Source organism: Bos indicus, chromosome 27 (genome assembly GCF_029378745.1).
Source record: "Bos indicus isolate NIAB-ARS_2022 breed Sahiwal x Tharparkar chromosome 27, NIAB-ARS_B.indTharparkar_mat_pri_1.0, whole genome shotgun sequence".
NCBI classification, from domain to species: domain Eukaryota; kingdom Metazoa; phylum Chordata; class Mammalia; order Artiodactyla; family Bovidae; genus Bos; species Bos indicus.
In genome coordinates this window covers 6,646,887-6,656,199 of record NC_091786.1, presented here as the reverse complement: position 1 = coordinate 6,656,199, position 9,313 = coordinate 6,646,887, and positions in this window count along the sequence as shown.

Sequence of the window (9,313 nt, the reverse complement as noted above, 5' to 3'; positions counted from 1 at the left end):
TTCATACAGTCCTCCCATGCTCCTCTTTCCCCTCCATTACAAGATCTATCTTGAGTCAAAATAGTATTAAGATGATCGTCAAGGCTTAGAGATAAAAACCACACACAAAATGTTTTCTATGGTAAAACTTTATTAAAATTCACTTTTTCACTGGTAAACTTTATAAAATTTGTGGGAGACAGTATATCAATCCTACCAAAAGTATCATTCAGAAGCAAGGCAGCAACTGATTCCAACTAGTTTTTCATACCAGGATGACATAATAGGGCTTCCCTAGTGGCTCAGTCTGTAAAGAATTTGCCTGCAGTGCAGGAGGCCTGGGTTCAATCCCTGGGTTGGGAAGATCCCCTGGAGGAGGGCATGACAACCCACTCCAGGATGCTTGCCTGGAGAATCCCCATGGACAGAGGAGCCTGGTGGACTGCAGTCCATGGGGTCCAAAAGAGTTACACACGACTGAGCAACTAAGAGTAGCATTCCATGATAACAAAGTCACATGATACATAATAACAAAATCAAAAATTTCCTGATGAGCATAAATACAAAAGATCTTAATAAACTATTAGCATATTACATTCAACAGTATGTAATTATATATACATATGAAATGGATCTTGACCTATTGCTGATTTGATCTAGGGCAGAAGGAAGGCCCTGCACGGGTTGGTTGCAGGGCCTGCCTGACCAGGGTGTTGAATGTGACCAAATGATCTTCCTACATCTCTTGAGAGGACTGTAATTTTTCTTGTTTATTCTGAAAACACAGAAAGAAATATTTCAAAGCAAAGCTTTGTAGTAACATTTAATGACACTTGATAAGCACAGCCATGGGAATTTTCCCCACTGTGATTTATAGTGCAAGACTCCACAGAGACCACTAGACTTCTGTCAGGACAGGGCATAGCTGACCTTCTGCAGAGCAGAGTCAGGCCATTTAGGCAGGTTCCAAATGTTCAGATACAGATACTAGCATCCAACACAGACACTACCATCATCAACTACAGATACTACCATCACTTCCTATCTACACAATGGTTAAAGTCACTCCTAGAATTTGCCTCAATTACTTATACTAGTTTTAGGTTGACAGCTTGACATTCGGTTGGATGAGTGCCATGGGACAGACTCGGATTCCATGAGGAGACAGGGCAGTGTGTGCAGCTGTGTGTCCCCAGTGTGGTCCGGTCTCACTGCTGTCTCGCCCACCAGGGTGGGGAGTCCTGCTTCACCGGGAACAGCTGCTCCCTCTAACACCCAGCCAACCTGCCAGAGTCACAGTCATGTCAGGCGCTGGAGGATGAGTCTCAGTTGCCACTGGCGTCTTCATCCCAGTCACTCTCTTTTGAGGAAGAAGACACCTGGAGGTCATCATAGAGGGTGCTCGGGGGCCCGGGGACAGCATGTTCGTCTGGCTCCTGGTCAACGGACAGGCTCTGAGCAGGAGGGGCTGGCCGCTCCGTAGACCATGGAGACGGGGGCGCAGTGCACCGGCAGCTCCAGCAGCCTTCGCCGTCTCTCAGGAAGAGCATCCTCAGAGGCTGTGCCCGGACGCAGATGATGGGTGGGGGGTGGGCTGCGGAGAGGCGCGCACGCTCCTGGAGGGAGATCTGTCCACTGGAGGCTGGAGGTCAAAGTGCTGCCCCTGAGCAGGTGTCTCCATGGATACACGGGCGGCCACTCTCAGTCCACGTCCAGCTGTGCTAGGTGGAGGAGGGAGATTCAGGAAGGCCCCCCCAGTCAGCTGCAAAGTTGTGAGTGTTCCACACTCTCCTTAGTGACTTCAGGGCCTAGTGTGAGCTCCTGAGTATGGCCCCTGAGGACGTGGCTCCTGTCTCTGTCTCCCCAGTTTCCCTGTCCTTTCTAGGGATGGCTCAGCACAGTGTCAACAAGGAGAGGAACCTTCTCCAGATTACAGCACAGACCTTGTGTCCCACCTCCTGGCCGCTCACCTCTGCCTTTCCTCCTCCTCTCTCTCAGCCATGTTAAGGGTCCCTGGGGTCCCTTAAGGTTAAGTGCATCCTGCAGCTTCCATGCCAGGTTCTCCTTACCAAATCTGGACCCCAAGGGCAGGGGGACCAGCGCCCCTTGCCAGCGCTTCATGGGGCACCTGAGGCTCCTTGCTGTGTGCCCACAGGCTCCACAGTCCTTACACTTCACCTGTGGGTGGAGGAGAACTAGGCCAGTGAGTCATCAGAAGCCACAGGCACTAGGCCAAAGGGAATGAAAGGATGGATGGAGAGCATTGCATGCTGGTTCTGGAGAAAGGACGTGGTCCCTCAGGTGCCGGGGTAGTTACAATCTTGTGATTCCCAAAGCCCTCATCGGGAGCATCAGAGGAGGAGGGGCTGGCGGTCTAAGGTGAGCAATAAGAGCCCCATTGAAAGGTCTGGATGAAACCAGGGCAGACATAACCCCGAGGAGCCCCGATGGTTCCTCCTAGGCTCTGAGTGGCCCAATCTGCTGGGGAGGGAGGTCCAGGCAGCTATCTTTGGATGCGAATGCACTAGTGAGTTATGGACCCAGAATATTCCAGGTCTAAACCCTGTCTCTGCAGTTCATGCCACCCGCAGATTCCCTGTGGGTCCAAGCCTCCACTCACCATGGAGTCTTTCTCCTGTGGTAGGGGAGCCATCTGCCTCCCAGGTCCCGGCTTTTGCTTGCTCACTTTCTGGTCTTGAAAGAGTTGGCAGGCTCTCAGCCATCTGTAATGACCAGCCATCTTCCACACCTACTGGAGATTCTCCTCAATCTTAATTTTTGGATCTCCTTTGTGAAAAGGAAGAAGAAACTGTCATTTTGATGCAGAGACACAGAGACATCCCTGCCTTATCGACCCCAAATGGGGATCATGACATTGGGACCAGGTTTCTGACAATTTGACTTCTCCTGTCCAGATCTTTCTCTTCACAGAAAGTGAAGAAGAACTAAAGAGCCTCTTGATGAAAGTGGAAGGAGATAGTGAAAAAGTTGGCTTAAAACTCAACATTCAGAAAACTAAGATCATGGTAAATGGGTAGGGAAACAGTGACAGACTTTATTTTTGGGGGCTCCAAAATCACTACAGATGGTGACGGCAGCCATGAAATGAAAAGACGCTGGTTCCTTGGAAGAAAAGCTATGACCCATCTAGACAGCATATTAAAAAGCAAAGACATTCTTTTGCTGACAAAGGTCTGCCTAGTCAAGGCTATGGTTTTTCCAGTAATCTTGTATGAATGTGAGAGTTGGACTGTAAACAAAGGTGAATGCTGAGGGATTGATGCTTTTGAACTGTGGTGTTGGAGAAGACTCTTGAGAGTCCCTTGGGCTGCCAGGAGATGCAACCGGTCCATCCTAATCAGTCCTGAATATTCACTGGAAGGACTGATGCTGAAACCCCCATTCTTTGGCCATCTGATGTTAAGAACTGACTCATAGGAAAAGACTGGATGCTGGGAAAGATGGAAGGCTGGAGAAGAAGGGGACGACAGACGATGATATGGTTGGATGGCATCACTGACTCAATCGACATGAGTTTGATTAAGCTCCGAGAGGTGAAGATGGACAGGGAAGCCTGGTGTGCTGCAGTCCACGGGGTTCAAAAGAGTCAGACATGACAGAGCGACATTTCTATATTCTCCTCTGATTGCTGACACACAGATTAGGACCCAGACTAACATGCATTTGGATTTGCATCCTCAGAAGACTAAATTTAGAGATTTGGGTTACATGTATCACAATTTGGAGATAAAAGATCTGCCCCCATGTACACAAACATTTGTGCTAGGGGGAAGCTACACTTAATATTGAGGAATAGGCATTTGAAAATCAAAAATAAGTGCGATTATTTGGAAAACTGGGCTCTCCCATTCGACATCAGGGAAGGCAATTTTCAAGTACAAACTCACTTCAAATTATCTTCCTCTCTACTAGCTTAGATGATTCACGGCTGAGGGTCTGTTTCCTGGAACTTTTGTCCTCAGTGTCTCGTTTGTACCTAGCTCATGTGAAATACATGTTTCAACTAAGGATGAACAAATAATGTTTTTGGATTTCAATAGTATGCATATTCAATGGAAATCGAATCAGCCAGACAAAGAAAAACAGTTGAGATGTTATTATTCTCCAGAACATGGAGAGACCTTAGTGCTATGATGCTGATGAATTAAGTCAGAGGCTGAAAGCAAAGACAAGAGGACTTCCCTCCTGGGTAGAAGAGTGAGAGCAAACAAAGAAGGAACAAACCAGAACAGTGACAAACACAGAAGAGACAAAGGTAACACACAGATGTGAGAACAGGCAGCGCACAGTAGGGAGGATGCTTACAGCATCCACTGGATCACCATAAAAGCAAGAGAGTTGCAGAAAACATCCACTTTTGTTTAATTGACTATGTCAAAGCCCTTTGATGGTGTGGATCACAACAAACTCTGGAAAATTCTGAAGAGGTGGGAATACCAGACCACCTATCCTGCCTCCTGAGAAATCTATATGCAGGTCATGAAGCAACAGTTAGAACCGGACATGGAACAACAGACTGGTTCCAAACCAGGAAAGGAGTACGTCAAGGCTGTATATTGTCACCCTGCTTATTTAACATACATGCAGAGTGCATCATGAGAAACGCTGGGCTGCATGAAGCACAAGCTGGGATGACGATTGCCGGGAGAAATATTGATAACCTCAAATATGCAGATGACACCACACTTATGGCAGAAATTGAAGAACTAAAGAGCCTCTTGATGAAAGTGAAAGGGGAGAGTGAAAAAGTTGGCTTAAACCTCAACATTCAGAAAACGAAGATCTTGGCATCTGGTCCCATCACTTCAAGGCAAATAGATGGGGAAACAGTGGAAACAGTGGTAGACTTTATTTTTGGGGGCTCCCAAATCCCTGGAGATGGTGACTGCAACCATGAAATTAAAAGACAATTGGTCCTTGGAAGAAAAGTTATGACCAAGCTAGACAGCATATTCAAAAGCAGAGACATTACTTTGCCAACAAAGGACCATCTAGTCAAAGCTATGGTTTTTCCAGTAGTCATGTATGGTTGTGAGAGTTGGACTCTCAAGAAAGCTGAGCGCCGAAGAATTGATGCTTTTGAAATGTGGTGTTGGAGAAGACTCTTGAGAGACTCTTGGACTGCAAGGAGATCCAACCAGTCCATCCTAAAGGCCATCAGTCCTGGGTGTTCCTTGGAAGGACTGATGCTGGGGCTGAAATTCCAATCTTTTGGCTGCCTCATGTGAAGAAGTGACTAACTTGTAAAAACCCTGATGCTGGACAAGATTGAAGTCAGGAGGAGAAGGGGATGACAGAGGATGAGATGGTTGGATGGCATCACAGACTCAATGGACATACACTTGTGTGCTGGGAGCTGGCATATTGCATATTGAGTTCATATTGCATATTGCATATTGAGTGCAGCACTTTCACAGCATGATCTTTCAGGATCTGGAATAGCTCAATTGGAAGTCTATCACTGCCAGGAGCCAGCGTGAGGAACTCTGTCCGTGGCAAAGGTCATGAGGAAGGAGGCTCGGCATAGGCAAAGGTGGGATCGAGCCTCAGGAGTCCCCCTGGAAATTCTCGAGCATCTACCCCCAAAACAAGAGTCTGCCTACTTTCTGCTTTGTGCTCTCACTTACACCTCTGACTTTACGGGGGGCTGTCCCCCACTACCTCTCTCTGAAAAAAAGAGTTAACTTACAGCTCCAGTTAATAAAGTTCCTGGGTGTGATAGTGTTTCAACCTACAAACTCCTTTGGAAGTCCTCTAGCCTGCCTGAATAGGTTTTTCCGGCCACATGTGATTGCTCAGAGCCTCCCAACTGTGAGAGGCAGGAGATGTTCTAAACTGTCTAAATACAGACTCCTTTGAGCAGTTAAAAGATTGATTAGAAATTGTATTGGTGAAGGGTTTTTCACTTGTTGGGCCAATGTTTGCTGCTAAGTCTCCATATCCCTTACCTGCTGTGTCTCTGTCAGTGTTTGTAACCTTGGACCCTTGAGTTAATTCTTTGTCTTGTTATGGCCCATCACACCTTTGCTCTGTAGGAATGCAACTTTATCTAATGCTTTTGGAGGGTGGCGCTTGACTAATCACCTTTAGAGAAAAATAAGTTTTCTGAAGAAAGGGTCTTAAAATGTTAACAGGCCTCTGGGCCAGAAGATGATGCAAATCACCTAAACTTTTGCATATGATAAGTTTGCAGGAAGAAAGCCTGGCTTACTGCATGACTCTTCCCCTTCCCCCATTATCCTCTATGTATACCTTAAGGTATAAAAACTACTTTGGAAAATAGAGTGCGGGCCTTGTTCACCGAAACTTGGTCTCCCCATGTCGTTCTTTCTCTCACTTTCTGGCTGAATTATTCAGCCTCTTTTCTCCACTGAATTTCTTCACTGAGCTATCCTCATTCTATTACTCTTAATATCTTTGATGAATATTTAAATAAATAGGTTGCCAATGCCGTCTCTCCTTCGAATACCCTGGATGAGCCAGGGCTGGACCCCGGGAGGTGGCGCCCGAACAGGCTAATTCGAAGGTAGGTACCTCAGAAAAAGTGTTGAGAAAGTGTTGAATTTACGGGACGGATAGGCCCCCACCCAGGGTGCCGCGGACCCCCCTGTAGGACAGACAGGGCGAGTAGCGGTGGGAAGTGTTAAAGAGGTTTGAGAGAAAACCCGTTTTTTATTGAAAGTGTTAAAGGGGTTTGAGAGAAAACCCATTTTTTATTGAAAGTGTCAAAGGGGTTTGAGAGAAAACCCGGTTTCTAGAGTTAAAAGGTTGAAAGAAACTTGATCTTTGAAAACTAAAACTATATCTTCTACTATATTTAATTTTCTGAGATGGGTAACACTAAATCAAATGAAACACAGTTCTTTATAGGAGTAATTTTGCAGTTATTAAGTAAGAGAGGAATCAAAGTTAAAAAATCTACCATTCAATCATTTTTTTCATTTGTACAAGAACAGTGTCCTTGGTTTCCAGAAAAGGGTATTGTTAATTTAGATACTTGGGTGAAGGTAAAAAAACAACTAAAAACTTATCCTATAAATATGATTTAAAATGTTCTGGACCCTCGTCATGAGGCTGTGGGATAGCCTATGGGAGAGGCTATAGCAGTGGATGGTAGTGGGTCTCCACCTTCTGCGAAGATCATATTTTCTGCCCTTGACGAAGGAAAGGAGGGAGACTGTGCTCTACCGCCTGAGGAAGGAGAGGGCTTACAGGACGCTGCGGCCGGGCTCCCTGACGAGCCCCCTCTTCCTCTACACAAATCTTTAAAAATTTATCCAACAATTTCTGATTTAAGGAGACTACCCCACCTCTGCTTGCACCTCCCAGGGCCTAAGAATTCCCCAGTTTACATCCAAAGTCTCCCAGAGCATTGCCTAAGGCTGAAAAAGATAAAAAAGATTTCTTTTAAACAAAGGAGCTTTTAAAAAATACACAATATACAGAGCCTGCTCCTTGCAGAAAACCCCCTCAAGGGGGCCTCACCCAGGCGAAAAAAAAAAAGAGAGAGAGAGAGAGAGAGAAAAATAAAAAGAAAAAAAAAGTGAAAAAGAAAAAAGGAAAGAAAATAGAGAAAGAGCTAAAAAGTGAAAAGGAGAGAGGAACAGAGAAGGAAGGTATCAGGGAACGCATCAAGATAGAGAAAGGAAGAAAGGAAGTTAGAAAAAGAGATACAGAGAGAAAGAGAGGGAGGAGGGAAGAAAAAGAGAGAAAGAGGGTAAAGGGAAAGAAACGAAGGAAAGAGAAGGGTAGCGAAAAAGGAAGGGGGAGAGAAAAGTGAGAAAGGCAGGAAGAGAGGGAGAGAGAGAGAGAGACTGTAAGAGACGCTGCGACCAGGCACCCTGGAGAGCTCCCTTCCCCTCTGCGCAAACCTTAAAAAAAAAAAAAAAAAAAAACTTATCCACCACTTTCTGATTTAAGGCCATCACTGCCGCCTCCGTTTGTGCCTTCCAGGGCGCAAGAGTTTCCCACTTTGCCCCTAAAGCCTCTCAAAGTGTTGCCTAAGCCTGAGGAAGATAAAAAGTTTATTCAACAGTGGAGCTTTTAAAACAGACTGCATGCACAATATGCAGAGCGTGCTCCTGGGAGAAAACCCCCACGGGGGGGGGGGGGGGGTCTCACGAAGGCTAAGAGAAAAGCAGAACGGTAAAGGGATTTAGCAACAATATTAACCCCTGACGTGCTGGTTGCTCAGATTCCAACGGGAGTGGCTGGCCCCCTGCCTTGTAAGATTTGTGCTGAGACATAGTTTGCTTTCTTTTCAAAAAATTTCGGTGGTGCATGGTGTAGTAGATTCTGATTATATTGGAGAAATTAAAGTTTTGATCTCGCCGCCTACCAAAACTGTGCAAATTAATAAAGGTCAAAGAATAACACAGTTTTTGCTTTTACCTTATCAGACAGGAAAAAACTTGACTTCTCAAGCTAAGAGCCACAGAGCGTTTAGATCTAGTGATCTAGCCTTTTGGGTGCAGGAAATTACAGCTCCAAGGCCTTTAAAAGATCTTTTAATTCAAGAAAATAAAATGTCAGGGCTATTAGACACAGGAACAGACGTCTCAACATTGCTGGGAAAGACTGACCCAGCTCCTGGCCAACATATACTACTGAAAATGAGTTGGTGGGATTAGAGAAAGTGGTATGCGGGGTGGAAATGCTGTAGAGAAAAAGGTGAGGGAGAGTTTAAAACCTTGAAGAGTAGTGAGTTCCCCAAGTATTCAAGCAAAGATTAGATAGTTGCTTGTCATCTAAAAAGCTATAGACCAGATTTAGGTTACAAAATGATAACTGGAGAAGCCTATAAAGATGTGCAACACCTCTTTACTTGCTTCTCATATTTAGGCCTGCCAAAACTTTTGAAAACGGATAATGCCCCTTTGAAGCTGTGGAGAGATTGTTTACTAACTTTAAATGATTTCCAAAAATTATTAGGGAACATTAATTGGATACGCCCACATTTAAAACTGACTACTGCAGATTTAAAGCCTTTGTTTGATTGCTTAAAAAGCGATCCTAATTTCAGTTCTAAGAGAAAGTTGACTAATGAGACAGAGCCGGCTCTTGTTAAAGTAGATGAGACTTTAAATGATCAGTTAATTAGGATTAATATTACCAGAAGATGAGATTAAATTACTCTTGCCACAAAACATACACCTACAAGGTGCTTGTGACAAAAAGACCCATTGGTTCCATCTACCAGTGACCCCAAGAAAAGTAGTTTTATCTTATCCCAGCTCAGTGGCACAATTAATTATAAAAGGAGGAAAAAAGAAGTGTGGAAGTTTTTAGAAAAGAAGTAGCAAATATAATAATT